The 18,364-nt window shown below is 46.1% G+C and overlaps 1 protein-coding gene across 2 annotated transcripts in view; it reads left to right on the top strand.

Moving 5' to 3' along the window:
• The first annotated feature begins 3,312 nt into the window (after positions 1-3,312).
• Ston1 (stonin 1) overlaps positions 3,313-18,364 on the top strand; it is a 48,948-nt gene continuing 33,896 nt past the window's right edge. Inside the window, exons 1-2 of one of the 2 annotated variants that reach the window (XM_013155987.3) lie at positions 3,379-3,454; positions 6,175-6,332. The gene's annotated coding sequence lies outside the window, so the exon portion shown is untranslated. Of the gene's footprint in view, positions 3,455-6,174; positions 6,333-18,364 lie in introns of both variants that reach the window. The other variant, XM_003473081.5, reaches the window with a different exon arrangement.

Here is an 18,364-nt window from a genome sequence, read left to right as displayed (position 1 = left end):
TAGGATTTGACAGCAGCTGTGGTGTCCACCTGCTGAGAATCAAATTGGATAAAAGCAATGTCCAGCCTGCGAAGAACAATGGGCCCAAGCAATGTTTGACCACATTCCTATTGGGGGGGGGGGTGAGCACGGGGGATAGGGGTAGGGGACTGGGAGGGTGACAGTGATGTCCAAAGGGGTTATCCTGATAAATGCCAGGGACCCAGAGGAAGCCTTGCAGATGGGTGTGGACTGGCCCCTGAGAGAAGGCTCTGCCTGGATGCAGGACAAGGAGCACTGTGAATAGCACAGAAGGATGCTGCAGGCCAACCCCAATAAGGTCTCAGTGAGGGCCAAAAAAGAGAGGCCTTCCTCAGCTGGGGACCTAGGGTGCAGAAATCCAGGGTGTAGATGAGATCTTCAGTATGCTAAAGATGGGTGTCAACCACAATGGGCAGGTGTATGATGACGCACAGTGGCAGCCAGGGTCTGGGCCACCAGATGGCCACAGATGCACTGGTGGCTGTGGAGAAGGTCATGAAGAGAGACAAAACCATGGTCAATCATCAACAGTTGGCTTGTGCTTGGATCCCTATCCCAGAGGGCCAGGTCTACCCAAAAGGAATGGGGCTGCTGGTAACTATGCCTACGTCAACCAGTCACCCAGGCCCTTCCTAACCCACAAGGCTTTGGCCAAGGTCTGCTACACAACTCCAGATGACCTGGGCCTGTGTGTGATTTGTGACATCTCCACAACACTGCCAAAGTAAGCAGCACCTGGTAGATGGGAAGGAGTGAACGGTGCTGGTGCCCCTTCCCTCCTCGCCATCTGCTTATTGCTGTGGACTACCAGCTCACTGGACAGCCAGGGCTTGTTGGTGGCACCATGGAAACCTTAAGTTATATTCTCATAGGCACTGAACAAGGCGTGACTGAGGACATTGGAACCAGCTGTCATGGTGCATTGTCCAGAGCAAAATCTGCACATAATTTAGATTTCCAATTGATCTAACCAAATCGGCAGATATGGGAACTGCAATCCTGGAGGCCTCACCCAAAATAGCTATGGAAGAGGCTCTTGAGTCCTAGAAGAACGTGACTGACATGATGAACACCTTTCATGACACTGCAATCATCAAGAAAGCCATTAAACTGAGGCCAACCTCTGTCATCAAAGGTAAGGGTGCCAGGCCACTGGATCCCCTGGCCTCAGGTGGGCACAGATTGAGAGACTCTTGACACCACTGACCCCAGAGCTCCAGAGTGTGTGGCTGTGGCTGCCCATGCTGACTGGCTCCCTGCATCTCGGTGAGAAAACCATCATCTAAAAGGAGCTGCACTGGATGGAGATTTAGCTCAGCAGCATAAGCACCTGCCTGGCAAGCATAAGGTCATGAGTTGGATCCCTAATACCAAAATAAGTGGAGGGGGGAACCGCACTGCCTCTCACTGGTTCCTTGGATTTTCAAGAAAACCTGCTGAGAGGTGGAGGATGAGGAAACTCCCTCACTCAGCCATGTAGGTCTTTAATCAGCAGGATGAACAGTAGATCAGTAGGTGCTAATATTGCTAATAAAACACCAAGGTTTGGCACGTCAAAACAAAACAACTGCAAAAAAGCCTGCCAGGAAAAGTGAACCTGTTAATGAGAAGCAGAATGAAATGCTCTAAGGGTCTCCCTATTGTAGAGCAGGGAAAAGAGTGGGGCTGGAGTAAAATGAGGTCACAGCTGGAGGTGGATGGTTTGGATGGCATATCTACAGAGCCCAGGCTACTACGGTGTTTACCATCGGGTTTGATATGTGGGGCTGGAAACTCATGTTGGCGTTACAAGGAAGAAGTCCACATCATGGTAACCTTTGGGGCTAGGCTGAGACAGAAAGGAAGACCAGACCTTTGCTAACACAAAATGTTTCCCAAGCAAGTGCAGTCTTTAGAGTTGGCTTCTTGGCTTTGCAGAAGTGTCAAAGTTTCCAAGAGAAATTTACTTCACCAGGTGGGCTACCCAGGAATTAAGGCCATACTGCTTATATCAAAGATGACATTAATGAAGGCCACTCAGACCTGTGTTTAAGTACAAGGATAAAGACTTTTTCCAGCATGGTGCTATTTCCTGCAAGAGTTAGCGGTGGTGTTTTCTGAGATGGGCTGGCCTCGCTGGATGGCCCAGTGTAAAAGGTGGGTTGCGCACGGGACATGGACACGGGAGGCTCAGCAGGAGGGAGCAGGTCAAGGTGCAGTGACAATAGTTGCTCCTTCTCTTTCTTTCTTCCCTCTACTGCCCCCTCTGCTCTAGATGCTTTCCACCTCTCCCTGCTGTCGATCAGGAGGTTGAACCCGTGATTTCAGGGGGCAGAACCTGCCTGACTTCAGTCTCTGGAAAGTTACCAGTCGACTTCCCAATGTTTAAACTGTCCCTTGGCTTTCCTCAAGCCTCCACCATGACTGGGAAGGTGCTGGAGGGGATGGGGTGCTGAGGATACCCCACATACATACACAACTTTAGAAACCTTATCTGACAATTAAAGTGTCCTAAACAGGTCCCCACAGTGTGACTCTGGCCTCCCTTCCCTTCTGGACCTCCGCGTTTCCTCCCTCAGAGCCCAGGTCTCAGGTTCTTAGCACTGGCGGTTGTTTACGAGGGGACCTGCGTAACTCTCTCACGTCACCAGACACTCCAAGGGCAAAAGCAAGACCACGCTTGAAAGAGAATCACATAGCTGGTGGAGCAAAGGAACTCAGAGCAGTCTGGGTGCCTCGCCTTTCTTCCCAGGGGTCCCATGAACCACTGCTTCTCTGGGCCCACAGGGACTTACTCGGTGTTACCTGTATGCCAGACCCTGGGATACAAAAGCGATGGGATGCTGCTTGGGGCACAATACTCCTTTGCTTAAGAACCCTCCTGCATTTCCTTTTTTCTGCTTCCTTCCCGGCCCCACTCTCCCATCCAAACACTCGCTCTCCCAGCCGTCCAGTTCGTCAGCCTGAAGCCCCGGGCGCAGGAGCGGGGTGTCCTCTTCCTGCCCCTTACTCCTGTGATCTGCACACTCCAGGCGCACAGAGTGGCGGGCGGGAGCAGCATCCACCTTTTGCGCCACCAACTCCACCCCGTCTTCACTCAAATGTCCCATGCACTGGTTTTGCCTGGGGAAACTGAGGTCCTGGGTTGCCTTTGTCTTACCCTGCGGACAGGGAAAAGAGGAGATTTTGCAGGAAAGAGCTCACTCTTCTTTTTGGGGGACCGGATATTGGGGGGTAAGGGGTGCGCAGGAGGCAGCGAAGAGGAGTCAGACACTAGAACTTCGGGAACTCGGGCGGGAGAGGCGAGGGCGGGGGCCGGGCCGGGCCGGGGCGGGGCGAGAGGAGCTCGCTGGCCACCCCTCCTGCTCCCCTGCCCCCTCCGCCCCTGCCCTCCTCCTCCCGTGCCCTCCTTCTCCGGGTGTGGACGCCAGTCGGAGCTCCATCCGCACTGCCCGTGAGTGACCAGCCCCAGGGGACAAGATGGGGAGCGCGGGGAGCCCCTGTGCAGACCGGGGTCACCCTGGGTCCCCGGGAGAGCCGGCGGGCGGGGGGTGGCGCGGACCCGGGGCTCGCATCCTCGGGCTCTGGGCTGCGTCCCGGGCCTCCCCTGGCTCCGGGTCCACGGAGAGAAAACTCCCGCGCGCCTGGGGAGAAGCGCCCAGGGTCCCGCGGGCGCGGGCCAGGACCTGGATCCGTGGACCCGCTCCCCCCCCCCCCCCCCCGGTCTCCAGCCGGATCCCACCCCCCACCCCGCCCCGTCGGCTCTGCGCCCCGCGCCCGGGGCCCGCACCTCCCTCCCCGCACCCCGCCGGGACGCGCGCCCTGTGGCGGACCCCGCTCCGGGTCTCCGGGGCGAGCGGCCAGGCCGCGGGCACCCTTGGCCAACGCTTGGGCAGCGTGACATTCCCGGACTTGGCGTTTGAACTTGAGGGTGCCGGAGTGGGGTGGGTTGAAAACACATTCCTGAGGATTTCAGGGTTCCGGTTGGGTTGATCCCCCCACTTCAACTTTTCCAGCTGTACTGTTTTCAGTAGCAGTGATGCTGCGCGTCCTTCGCCTAAGTACGAAAGCAGCGGAGATGGGGAGGGGGGCGGCAAAGAGAAAAGACAGAAAATGTCCCATAAAAATACTGCGTGGGGCCTGGGCTTTGGAGGTGAAAACTTCCCCCCTCCACCCCGTGCGAGTGGAGACAGAAGGTGATTGCCACTTGCCTTCAGACGACCCAAACTGGTTGTTGCAGCCGCCTGCAGGCCCAGGTTTTAATTTGCCTCCTGCAGGGTACTGACCTGGCCAGCCCTCCACCTCCTCCTGGCTCACAAAAGGGAATTGTGCAGACAAGGTAGTGGAGAAGGCGGAAAGGAACGGGACCTCGAAGAACAAACAGCCTCACGTCCTAACCTTGAGGCGGTTGCTATAGCTGAACTCTGAGTGTGTGGAAGAAATGTTTAGTTCACTTGTGTGGCTTGCATGTCGGTTCTTATGGTTGAATCAGTGTTTCCATGAGAGGCTTGCTTGGTTCTCTGGGTGCCTGGAGGGAGCTTGCTGGTTCTCACAAGGGTCTGGGCAGATCAAGTCTGCAATCTGAACGTGCTTGTGTGTGTGTGTGTGTGTGTGTGTGTGTGTGTGTGTGTGTGTGTATGCGCGCCGCGCTGGGGGAGGGGATTGATCTAGGATCTCGGTTGATACTGCAAACTTTTGTCAGCTCAGAATCAGTGGTGGGGAGCCCCCTGAGGCGGGCGTGCCTACCCCCACATAAGCTGAAGTACTGCGACCCGGAGTGCTGTGTGAGCAGGACTACAGGGTGCTGCACGTTTACTGTAAGGAGGGCACTCTTCTCTCTGTACACAGACCGTAAGCAACGTGATTGTAACAAATGCAGTAAGCAGATCCGGGTTTGAACCACCTGTTAACACAGGCCACAGTATGGAACCGTTTGGAAATAAGAATTTTCAAAAAACGAATTTGTTGGAAGTAAAGGGCTTACTTTAGAATATAATTCACTTTTCATTGATCCCCTGTTAGGAATCTGTAGGATTTGCTGTGATCTCAGAGCATCATTGATAAAGAAGTGTTGTGACCTCCATTCAAAAAGAAAACTCTGTGTTTTGAACTTGTTTGTTCTTGTTGCTTAGAAAAACAATGTGCTCAGATAAGCATCTTCAGTCTCTTCCGCTTCCTGAGACTATTTAATTGTGTATTTAATATGCTGGCAGTTAGCTTTATACTGTTTGGAGGAAAACTGCCTTTCTGCCTTGGGTTGCTTTTGCAGCCCTCATGGAATCTGTGAAGCTGGGTGACCTGCCACCAGTCACATGGGTCTTCTCAGTGCCTTGGGTCACCTGCCGTGGACACCGGGGACGTTGTGAAGGACACAGGGTCTCTGACTCAGCCATGGGCAGTCTGGACGGTGAGGTGGAGGCCACACAGAACCAGCAGAGAGCGGAGGCTGCCCTTAGGGCTGGGTCAGGTGTGTTGGGGACACAGGAAATGTGGGACCTGCTGAGAGGAAGGAGGCAGAGATCATTAAAAAGTAAAGTAACCCCAAAGGAATATCATGGGGCCTCTAAACACCACGTAGTACAAGAACAGTGCATCACATAGGACGGGGTTAGGGTAGGGGTGAGTTTACTGACAAGTTCTAGATTAGAAAGCACTAAAATTTTACTCTTATAAATGTTGGAGTTGTATGCATTGAAATGAATGGTGGTGTGAGTGCTTTTGATTTTCTTTGTACTTGCCTGTATTTCTCAACTTGTTTTCTTTCTTCTTTAATCAAGTTTTTACAATAATAATAGAGCTTGCATTTATTATTAGGCACTTATGTATGGTATTTCAATTTAGAATGCTTGGAGGTAAGGACCGTTGTTATCTTCATTATAGGGATTCAGAAACTAGGATCAGAGAGGTACTTTCCCCAGGCCACCGTCACTAAACACTGGAATCAAATCTTAAGTTGGGTCAGTGGCAGAAGTCTGCATCTCAGTTGCTCCTGTCAGCTGTCTCCTCATTATTATTATTTTAATCATAAGGGCAGAGTAGAGAAGGGAATGGAAATTTTTCATGCTGGAATCGTGACTGATTGTAAAATGTTTCCGCTGCCCACCTCTCTCATGTCCACTGTCACTTCTCTTTAGAAGTCTGAGAATTCCTTGATTTAGTCTTGCCTTTCCTCAGGGCCAGTTGGACCCTAGAAGTGTCCAGAATTTCCTGGGAGGTTTCCAGTCACATTGGAATTCCAGGAATCCCATGGAGTTCTGGAGCATTCACAATACAAGGCACGATTATGCCTTCAGAGCTGTGCCGGTGTGGGCTTTCACTGTTCTGAGTGTCAGGTAAGTGGGATGGTTAGACAGACCGGGTAATCGCCAGGCTCCATTTTGTCAGGGATTCACTATGGGACAAGAAAAAGAAAAGCCTAATGCTTCTCACTAGGAAAACAGAATGATAAAGTGTGTTTTGGGAGCATAGTGTGCACTGGAAAGACTGGCTGCTTTGGTGGAGATAGAAGTATTCAGTGCAGGTGATTTGGGGGAAGACTGGCCCACATCCTGTGCTGCGTGGCCCTCACAGCAGCAAGGCTGGCAGGTCGCCGTATCCATCTCTTCATGGAATCTACTCAGACAGTCCAGAACGCTTTCCTCTGACATCTGGTCTGTCAACAGCACATCTGAAGATGAGGCCTTATCTCTTCTGTTCCTCCAGGAAATTTCTGCAAGGTTGAAGTGAATGATAATCACCTCATTGTTGGGGGAAAAAAAACCCCAAAAAACAAGCTTTGTCAAGGGTCTCTTTCCAAATTATCACAACTAGAGCAGTGTACCAGATCTATGTTTATTTAATCCTATGAGAAATTTCTTTCTGATCTCAGTCTTTGTGAGCAACTTGTCTGTCTTTCAGATGCTATGAATCCACGCTAACTGGTGGTTCTTTCTTGTTTTGCTCACTTCTAGTATGTGTATAGGATTTTTTTAGCCTTTATTTTTGAGAGCTAATAACACAATCTTTTATTTCCCATCTGTACCTTCCCTTCAGTCTGGATTTCGTCACCTACACAAATTGTTTTACATTCTTGGTAAAATATGTATGTGTACTTATATATTTCTGTTTATTACTTTTTTTTTTTTTTTTGGTACCTGGGATTGAACTCATGACCTCATGCTTACCAGGCAGGCACTTATATCACTGAGCTAAATCCCTGCTCCTTATTATATTTGTTTAAGTGTATGTGATAATGTATATATACTAATAAATGCACAAATACAGCAAGTATAAATATATTTAATCTCTTTTTGCATGTTCATTTTTATTCAGTGCACTTTTTAGGCAGCTACTTCTGACCCCTGCTTTCCCTTGAGTTCCTTTTCTTCACTATAAATTCAGAGGTTCTTTTATTAAAGATCTTGGTAAATTTGAAAGTGTTTGCATTCCTAAGAATGACTTTATATTCCTCTTACAAGTGAGAGTTTGACTGGCTGTGGAATTTATGACTTGCCCTCAGTATGGTGATTTAAAAGGGGTTGGAGGAAAAATAGAGAAATAGAAGAGGAAGCAATTAGAAGCAAAGCTGGAGGACAAAGGAAGATCATGCAAACTTTGAAGAAGACAAGAGGGAAGAGAGAGGGAAGAAATAAAAACAAGAACAGAACAGAACAACAATAACAACAACAAACTAGAAACCATGTTCACACTCATATAAAAACAAGAACCAACAAACAAAACAAAAACAAAACAAAACAAAAACAAGAAAAGACAAAAAATGAAAAAGTATCCACTTCAAGGCGTTGTCTCTGCTGTTGTCAATAAACACTGTGGGTAGACAGAATCCAGATCTAGTTGATTAATCCCAGCAAACCAGCTGTGTCTGGATGGTGGAGTAGTGAATATCCCTGGCTCTACATCCCCAATAATGCACCTTTATTTCACTGGCTCTGAGCCTGGAGCCAGATTTGCTTAGCCTGCAGCAGCCGGTGAACCTCCTCTAGCTTCAACTTGGCTTCCTGCTGGCTTGAACTCTGCTCCCTGGCCCTGTCACATGAAGCCACTAGATGGAGCTGGGCTGCGCATCTCTGAGTTCGCCCTTCCTCAAGATGGCTACCACTCAGTTGGTCTTTCCTGGGGAACATCTGAATCCGAATAACTCACCAGTCACCCCGGTTCATGCATGCACTGCACTGTGGTGGTGCATTTCTCCACGGAGGCCTGTGGGGCCACCTGTAGTCACTGTGCCTCAGCAGTTCCCAGCTGCCCCTCCCATGCAGTGGGTCCAAGCTTGGAGACAGCCGCCGCCACCTCCTCCTTCCTTAAAGGCTCTTTGTCCCTGTGGGCTTCAATTCTCACTTCAGATCCTTCCTGGGTCTATGAACCCCGCTCTCTTCCTCCTTCTCTTCCTTACCTTACATATTCCAGTGTCTGGACACCAAATCTCGAACAGTCTTTTCTCTGCTGCTCGCCATCTTCCTGGACATTCAATGTGGAATTACAGACAAAATTACTTTCCCTCAGTATTTGGAAGATGTTGGTACCATTATCTTCCTGCATCTGTTCAACTACGTCTTAAAAATCCTATAACAAATGATTGCTCTCTTACTATAATATGTCTCTTCCTTGTTAGTGTTTAGGATTTTTCCTAAAATAGCCTATAGGTATGTCTAAGTGTGCATTTGGAAAAAAATATCCTACTCAGTAGAAAGTGAATTTTCATGAGTTCCTAGCTAAATAACCTCAGACAAGTTATGTAAATTCTCTGTCTCCTCATTAATAAAATAGAAATAATAATACCTGCTTCAAAGATAACTGGGACGCAGTGATGCATCAAATATGTTAGGAAATTCCTTGCCACAAAAGAAAACAAAAAACCCTGCTAGCTATTGTGATTACTTTTATAATTTTGAGGAATTTCTTGGCACTCTACTTTCTGGCTGCCATGATGTAAACAGCATTCTTCTGGGTGCTGTTACTGAGAGCCTGCCAACCATGGGCTGGAATGTGTACAGAATGATGGAATTAGATATGCGGGGCCACCCGAGTTTATACATAAGGATCTTTGTTTACCTGGGGCTCCTCATGGAGAGTGAAAGGTAGCTGTAGTCTAGGCTCCTAGTCTAGGCAGTGCTGAGACAGAAGGTGTAGGGTTACAGATCGGGGTGCTTACCTCTATGGGGTGCTATCCCTCCCTCAGCCACAACAGGATAAGCGAGATCTTGAAGGCATCTGCAAAGCTGCCAGATGATCCAGATTTGCCAACGTCTTTTACTTTGGCCAGAGAGGAGCACGATTCTGCAGTAATTTATTATAAACTTACTGATAGATTATGTTGCCAGACCCTCAGAGTATTTCCCTTATGACACCTGTACTTCTTGACGCTTTGTTCACAAAATATTGGATTTGAGTCCCCTCTGCCTGCTTCACCTTCTATCTCAGAGATGGGGTTGATTTAGCTTTTCTATTTCATAGTTTTTCTTTCTGAAGAATAAAACTTTCCCAGATAGAAGAATTTGTATTACTCAAAAATATAGAGTGGTTGTTAAAAGAACTTTAACAACTACTAGAGACAGTTTAGGTACGGTCGTATACAGATTTAGGCTGTGTTCAGAGTGGTAGAAGCCCTGTTCCTCTGCATCTCATACTCAAAGCTGCAACCGTAGCTCTTTGTGGATGCTACCACGTCTTTCCCTCTTCCCAGTACCTTTTGAGTAACTGAAAATATGCCCATCAAGAGTGTAAATTTACAAATCTGCACAGATAGGGACCAGAGATATGCTGCCTAGACACTGGGTCTTCCTTTCTATTCTTATGGCCACCATCCTTATTATAGCTAGAATATTCTGAAAAAGTGGGGAACAGTATCATTCCTGAAATGTCTTTATGGAGTTATATGCAGTTATTCTGCTTTTATGAAGTTGTCCAAATTACAAAAAAATTACGTGCACGAAGATTGTCCAAGTGACATTACTTCTAGCAGCTCAGATTATAAATCACGGGAAAGTTCCATGCAGGAACAAGCACACCTCCTTTAAAGCGACAAAGAGATGTCTTAGGCTTTGTAGACCGAACCGGCTCTGCCATAATGACTCAGCTTGACAGCAGCCATAGCCAATGGGCAAGGCTGTGTCCCAATAAAGCTTTATTTAATGTGAGGCCAGATGCAAATTCATGATTGCTTTCTGGTGAACTGTCTTTATGGTGTTATATGCTATCGTTTGTTAGTTCTCTAAGTGGTTTTACCTAATTTCTGTTTTGCTTAATATTAACCGTGCTATTCCTGCTTCCTCTTGGTTAATATTTTCCTTGTATGTCTTTTTATATTAATGTTTCTGGATGATTTCACTTTGTGTAAATTAGAAATAGAACTTATGTATAGCTTGATTTTTAAGTTTTAACCTGAAAGTCTACCTTTTAATAATAGAATTTAAACTTTTACAGTCATACACACACACACACATTTGACCTGATTTTTGCCATGTTTATTTTTATTATCATTTTTGTTGCTTTTCTCTTTTCTTATTGTTTTTATAGATCGAGTTTTTGTATTCCTATCTTTTTGTTACCTGTTTTGAATGGCATAAATTCTATTTATATTAATAATTTCACCATATTCACATTTTTAATGTGTCTATTTAACAAAGTACAATCAATTTCCTTGTTTTCTCTTAATCAATTCAGTGGTTCTAGATCCCTTTGAATTTGATATGCTCCTTTTTTGACTGTGGTCTGGTGGGTTCCTGTATAGTTTAGTGTATACTTTGCATGTAGTCTTCCATCTCCCCTAATTAGTCATGATTTTCTTCCTTACTATTGTTAAAATTTACTTAACTGTAGTGATTTCCTATCTTTAAATTGCTTTTTACCTCTTCTTTATAATGCTAATTTTTTTCAGCAGAAGTCTGTTCCTATAATATTTTCATGATTCTGGGTCTTTTTTTTTCGTCATGTTTTAAAATGTCTTTATTTCACAAGGTAATTCACAAGATACAGAATTCTAAATAGATATTTTTTCTGAGCATCTGGTAAGATATTACACTATGTTCTGTTCTCACCTGTTCTTTATTAGAGATCCTTCTAGTTTGTCATTTTTGTTTTAGGAAATCCATATTCTTCTCTCTTGGACACTTTTGAAATTTATTTAGTCTTGTGTGTTTCGCCTTTCTGTCTCATGTGTCCAAGAATAGTGTTTTTCTGTGTCCTCCCCAGAACTCAGCATCCTTCTTGAACCTGAAGAACCATGTCTCTGTTCATATCTAAAGCCTTTTCAGTGGTTTTCTTTACCAGTTTATTTTAGAATAAATATTTTAAAATGACTGTCGAGTGCTGCGTATGTATCAGGAATGCTTCCAGGGCACAGAGAAACAGGAATAAACATAAGAAGCAAAGCCCCATCTTTGTACTGAGTCTTTCACACTCTTGAACTTCCCTGGTGCAGTATCCTTTATTAGGCACACGTGGGACCTTCTCAATTTATCATCTGTCTCAAAAGAGTTCTCTTTCACATTGTACATCTCTAAAAATAAAAGGTAAACCTTAGGGGCTGGGGATTTAGCTCAATGGCATAAGTGGCTGCCTGGCAAGTGCTAGGTTGAGAGTTTGATCCCTGGTATCAAAAAACAAACAAACAAACCCCAATCCATTAAATATAAAAAATACAATGAATGAACTGAACAGTTAACCATATATAGATGACGAACTATTGAAGTTTGCTTTTTATTTTTAGAATTTCTATTTGGAACTTCATGTCTATGTATTTGTTTAATATTATCTTTTTTTTTTTTTTTTTTTTTTTTCTTTTTCGTTTTTATCGGTAGCAGGGATCGAACTCACGACTGCCTGCTTGCAAGGCAGGCGCTTTATGCCGCTGAGCTAAATCCCCAGCCCCCTTAATATTATCTTTTACGTTATTATTTCTAAGCTTTCATATTTCTTTCAATATCTAAATGTCTTTATTTCATGTCACCCTGCAGAGATAATTTCACTTTTAAATTATTTATTACCCCTTTTTGACTTTTTGAATGATGATTTATTTCCTGTTATGTTCTATATATTCATCAGTTTTCTTTTGAAATCCTAAGTATGTTGGTGCTTTCCTGTAATCCTAGCACTCGGGAAGCTGAGGCAGGAGGATTGCTGTAAGTTTGAGGGTACCTTGGGCTACATAGTGACTTTAAGGTCAGGCTGGACCACATTGTGAGACTCTGTCTAAAAAAACAAAAACAAACCCCCCAAATTCTAAGCACTTCAGATTTTTAGCACATCCTTATGAAGTCAGTGCACATTTACTTCAGCCAGTACCCTCAAAGTTTTCCTCCTCTTGTACAAGCCTTTTGTTAATTTCCTGGCCCTGTAGTCCCAGTATGACCTGGAAATGTGCATTTCTTGCCTGTGAAGCAAAACCAGGTTTCATATTCTTTATAGGTCTCATTGTCTACCGGGCTGCCCCAGCAAACTGTAAGCTCTTTTGCTTGTAAATGATGTCCCTCTAAGCCGATTTCACTCTGGCTAGGACCTTAATCACCTCTAGCTTTGTACGGGTGCCTCACTGACAGCTCCTCCATGTGCTGGTCACCCAGAGTCCCCTCACTGCGGGCTCTGCTGTTACCGTCCCGCCCCTGGCCATTCAGGCTCCCCCTGCTCTGATTTCTCCATGAGCCCCTTGGCTCCACTTTCTTCTCTGTGTGGGCGCACGGAGGTTTCCAGGTTTTAGATCATGTTGCTGTTTTAGTTTTGTTTAGTGTTTTGGAGCATTTGAGTTAATTAGTAGGAGTAATTCTTGTGTCAAGACCACCCATCATATTGACTAAGTTAAAAACTACTCAAGGACTGTTTTCTTGCATGTAAAGTAGAATCTAAGTACATCAATCATATGTGTTAGTTTGTGGGTGTGAAACCCGCTCCTCCTGAGCCAGTTCCGAGTGTAAACATCACAGAAGATGCCTGAGCACACCACATGTCAACATTAGCGTCTCGAAGCCCTGTGCGGCGTCTTGCTGTCCATCTGTCCTCGTGTACCCAGACTGCAAGTGACCTGAGTTTTGCAAATTTACTGCTCTCTAAATTTTATCTTTTAGATTAAAAGGTTCACATCTTCACGGGCAGGTTGCAAAGGGCAATCTCACATCACGCCTGTGCATGTCCCACCGTCTGTGTTGACAGGAGAAAGTGCTTGTGGTGGTTTTTCCTGGGGTGAGGAGATGATGGGCTCTGTCTGTTGGCCATGTCTTTCACAGCGCAGAAGGCTTCACGCTGAGCTATTCATTCTTTCCTTGTGGCTGGTGCCATCTCTGGGAATGTTGATCAGTGTCAGCAGAGCTTGTTTGTAATATTTAAAGCAGTTTATGCAAAGACATTTTCCCTGTGTTCTCTCACCAAACCTGTTTGCTGCACACCAAACCAGCCATAGTCCTTGGCCTTCTCCTGTGACCCTGTGCTCAGCTCAGAGTGATCATGGAAAACAAGTGGACCTTGGAGCCAAGCAGACCTGGGTTGAGTGCAAGCCTTGCCACTAATTAGATGTGTGGCTTTGGGCAAGTGATTTAAGACCTCTGAGGCTCAGGTCCTTCTCTATGAAACAGTAATGAAACAGTCTGCTTCTGAAGCTCGATTTGAAACTGAGATAAAAGGAAACAGCAGGCCAATTGCTTGGCATAAATTAGTGTGCATGAGTTCCCCTTCCCCCATTGTCTACCCTCTCCCCATCAGTCTCATCTGAGAGGCTTTAGGAGAGCGGCCATGGTCATAGGTTTTAGTTATTCATCACTGGGATGCAATACCAGACACTCACAACTATGTGGAAGAAAGGTTTGTTTTGCTGACATCTTGGTGATGTCTCAGTCCTTTATCAGCTGTCTCCAGGGCAGGGCAGCATGGCAGAGCAGGGTTGCTTAGGGCATGGTGGACACACAGCAGAGAGAGAGAGAGAGTAAATGAGTTTGGAGGAGAGAGAACTTTCCAGGCCAAGCTCCCAGCAACCCACATCCTCTGGCCAGGCTTCACCCCCCAACATCTCTTTCAAATATTAATTCATCAATCGCCTAACCCACTGATAAGCCTTACACGCCCATAATCCAGGCACCTCCCAGAAGTCCCTCCTATGAGCACATGAGGATTTGGGGGGAGATCTAGGAAAAACCGTAGCATTATATCTCTTAATATGTTCCTGTTCTTGTTCATCACTTTAGATTTCTGTTCGGTGCATCTCCCTAAGGCTATTGTGCTGCCACGCCGTAGCCCTCACATCCTGTTGCATGATTTTCCTGTAGAATAACTGTATTGTTACTTACGAACCATGCTCCTTTTGGCCAGAAACATCTCTTTGCTTCATTTGTTGGTACTTCTGCCCTTTAAGGAGATACAACCCTGCATTTCATTATTAAAGATAACATTTAAAGCAGAGACCCCAGGGAATAGGGAGTAGGTAAGGTATAAATATCAGGTAGAGCCGCTTCTAGGACTAAGTTTTTCTGGGAGGGGTAAATCAAGACCCAAAGTATTAGGGGTATGGAATTGGGGGGGCGGGGAAGAAAACCTGTTGCCATCGAAGGAAGGGCTGACTGCATTCCTTGAAAAGTCTGCAACTCCTGGGATGTGTGTTACCCCGTTTTACAGGTGGTTTGTCTGGGTCCTGGGGTGCCTGAATTTATCTCAGAACATGTTGGGTTTTGTGAAAGTCTTACCCAAAATGACAATGATGATAGCGTAGATTGCTCTTTAGTAGAGGAAAAGAGCATTATGAAAACAAAATGTAATTGGAATTTTGGATATGCCTCCGTATAAGTATCTGTGGCTCAGAGCACGAAAATAGCTTTTCCAGTGCAGGGCTAAGCCAGTAGTTTCATAGAAATAGCATTGAGAATCTAATTTAAAACAGCCATGACCCAGAAATTCAGCAACAGGCCTAACAGACTGGCCTCTGTTCATCACTTTGAACATTTTCCCCCGCTCACAGAAACGCATATTCAGGGCCAAATTAGAGGATCTGGGAGATGGTAATTGATGTTTTTGTTGGCCTCGGTTTAGCGTTAACACAAACATAGAGCAGTGTTTTAATTTCAGATCTTTACACTGAGAACCTCCTCCCTTAGTGCAGCTCCAGGCCCGTCGCTGTTTGTGGCTTGAAGCAGAAACTCATAAATTTTGCAGGAATCCCACTGCCTCTACTGGTCACGGTCTTGTGGGTTTACTGGGTTTATTCTTAAGTATCACACAGGTGGTCAGGAGCTCCTGATTTTAAGAAAACAATCTTGTAAAAAAAGTGATCAGGGTTTCCTGAGATTCGGGTGATAATGTCAGGAGCCTCCAGTTCCAAGAAGGCTCAGACTTCCCTAGGTCAGCATTTTCATTCAACCAGAAAATAAACTATTTTGGGCTTCTGATGTCATCCCCCTTATCAGTCATCTTTGACTGTAGGCTCCAAGAGCGAACAGCTGTATTCCTCATGAAATGGGGCTCAGCCAACTCTAAACAGCCTCTGCTTGGCAGGATCTGCCTCTTCCACCCTACACGGGCCCCACTCCCGCATCTGTTCCTACTTCACTGCCCACAGGTGCCCGTCCACGTGGGTCCACGTGCGCCCCTGGCTGTGCTCCACTGTGGCCCGCTTACTGTCCATCTGATCAGAGCGGGTGCCTTTCCAGGCTTTCAGAAGGGCCGTACAGTGTTGAGGTCACATGCAGTGCACTCTGCTTAAAGCTACGGCAGATTTGCCCAGCTGAGACAGGTGCGGGCTCCTTTATCGGTTTGCAGGCCTGCGTGTGCTCTTGACTCTCATTCTGATGGCTTGCCTGGTTCTCTTAACCCCTTCCTTCCCATGTCGTTCTGGTTTTCTTGTTTCTGATATTGCCTTGCTTGGACTTGACCTCTCTCTCTCTCTCTTCCCTCTCTCTCTGTCCTTTCTCTCCCTCTCTCTTTGTTTCGCTCCCCAAGTCAGGGTCTTGCTATGTAGTCCAGGCTGGCCTCAAACTAATGACAGTCCTCCTGCCTCAGTTTCCCAAGTGCTGGGATTACAGGCATGCCCACCACGGCCAACTCCTTACTTTCTTTCGTACTTTTCCACCTCTCCCACCTTTTGATCTGTGTGGCTCATGTGTTCAGCCATTACCAACTGAGCAGCTGCTCTGTTGGAGTTCCTATATCTCACAATTGTTATCACTGTGTTTAGTCTCCCTTTTGATTTTCTTCCTGAATCCCCATTGCATTTAGAGTAAAATCAGACTCATTAACTCATGTGTCACTCCCCGTGTACTGTGTTCAGTCTGGCCCAACTGTGAACGTCTACCTGCCTCTGCACACACTCTCCTGCCTGGTCATTCTTATCAGTTGTCAAGATGCAGCTTAGCAGCTTGCTCTTCCCCTGGGGCCAGCAGCTCAATCCCCCGCCACAGTTGTGAACAGTAAAGTCACAGCATCCACCTTGATCAGTCCTGGAATGAGGCAGCACAGAGCCCTGCAGTTGACCAGCTTTGTGAATCACCCCTGCTGGACAGAAGGCCCTGATTTTGGGATGTGACTTTTTTTACTTGTAGCAGTGTGTAGTTTTAGGAATGCTCAGTTATCATTGTTGAGTTGTGTGGCATGCATGAAAGAATTAGCACATGTGTGAATGTGCGTGCACACACACACACAGTGTGTGATTATGAAAACCAAGACACAGATCTCTATGGGAGACTTCAAATTTTACTGAAAATATTTACTAATTATAATAGGTAATAGTGAATTTCTGTCAAGTAAAGAACGCACATAAACATAAACTATGGAAAATGAATCTCAAAATATATTCAGAAGAAAGGCATAATGTGCTTTGTTGTAACGGCTCTAGAAAAAATATGAGGCTGGGAAATAAGATTATGTTTATATTTATATTCTCAACTGTGTTATGGTGAGTGAATCATTATACCTGTCTGGGCTTCTGTTTCCTCCTCTGTCAAATGAAATGCTACCTAATTTAATACCTGTCGAACATTCTAGTCATTCGTTATTAGGCCTAATGACAGATGACAGCTGCCTGTCTTGAGTGGGATGAATTTGGGACTTTCACTTTGGCCTTATCGTGGAGTATGTTCCTGACATACTCTTGGCACCCAACAGAGAAGCAAAGCCAGGATGGAGAGGTAGACCAGAGTTCCCCTCAGTGGGAGCGGGAGGCCCAGGTCAAGTTGCAGAGCAAACCCAAAGCAGAGGAGAGGGCAGCTGTCAGTGTGTCAGGACAGCCCGGGGTTGCAGGGAGACAGTTTGGAGAGGGAATGGGCTGTGATTTACAGGGGTCTGTGATCTGTGTCTTGCTCTCAGCACCCACTAATTTAGGTTATCTGAACGACAGGTAAGGGAAAAAAGTTTAGATTAAGTCTCCAGAGCGCAGACAGGTACCTCGAGGAGGTTTGTTTGGGGTTAATAGAAGGGAGAAGAATTTAATTCTTCTAAGTGAGAATGAGACAAATTCATTTTTATAACAATGAAGCCTTCATCACTGGGAAAGTGCATGCATTGCTGGCTAAGTCTTTAGCAAGGATGTCGTATGAATTCCAGAATTCTGAAACCTGGATCAGATGTTGCAAAGACAGCTTTTGCCCCTCATGGACTCTCCAAATCTGCTCTAGGTGAACACTCTGAGGTCCTGTGGCCTTTGTTTTGGGGCTGTGATCTCAGCACACAGTGCCAACCTAGTGCTGGCCTGGGGGAACTCTTAGCCTTTGGGTGTCCCGCTGCCTGAACTGGCTCTGAGTGTCTGGATATGGCCTGGCCAGGGCCTCTCTAGGACACTGCACGGTTTGTACAAGCGGGCTTATTCCTTGTTTTTCCGCTCTGGACTGAGCTGTAAAAACCAACAGGAATGAGCCTGGTGGGTCTATGCTCCTGGAACTGCAGATGATAAAAACTGCGTTTCCTTCTACTCTTCTCTTTTTGGGGCAAATGTAACCTGGATCCTGCCTCAGGCTGGTGAGAGCCCGTCCTCCAGGTAAGTTTCTCTAGCGTCTCACCCTGGCTTTCTCAGGAGCCTCATGCTTCACCCCAAATGTCTGGTTTTTTTTTTTCTATTTCATGCTTTTCCCCTTCCATGTTTCCTTGTTTTTCCCTCATCTCAATTCTTTATCCTCACTGAATACTGCTACATTTCACTTGTGCAGTGTTTTGATTTCCCGACTCTTCCCTCCTGGTATCCCTCTGGCTGAGAATGTGGGTGGCTTGTAAGCTTATCATGTACACAAGGAAAAGGGCTCAGAGTGGCCAAGTGATGCTGAATTATTGGCAGACTGTCGTGGTGGATCTAAGTTTTCAGTCTTTCCCTCCCATCCTCCCTCCCATCCTGGAGATCACACTGCATTTGCTAATGGCAATAGAGTCACAAAGACCATCAAGCCTTTCTGTGTGTGGTCACTGT

The sequence above is a fragment of the Cavia porcellus genome, unplaced genomic scaffold, assembly GCF_034190915.1.
Source record: "Cavia porcellus strain 051 isolate PalLab524CR breed Dunkin Hartley unplaced genomic scaffold, mCavPor4.1 scaffold_1, whole genome shotgun sequence".
Classification (NCBI taxonomy): Eukaryota; Metazoa; Chordata; class Mammalia; order Rodentia; family Caviidae; genus Cavia; species Cavia porcellus.
The sequence above is the reverse complement of the archived record's forward strand: the minus strand, read 5'-3'. Positions and strand labels throughout refer to the sequence as shown.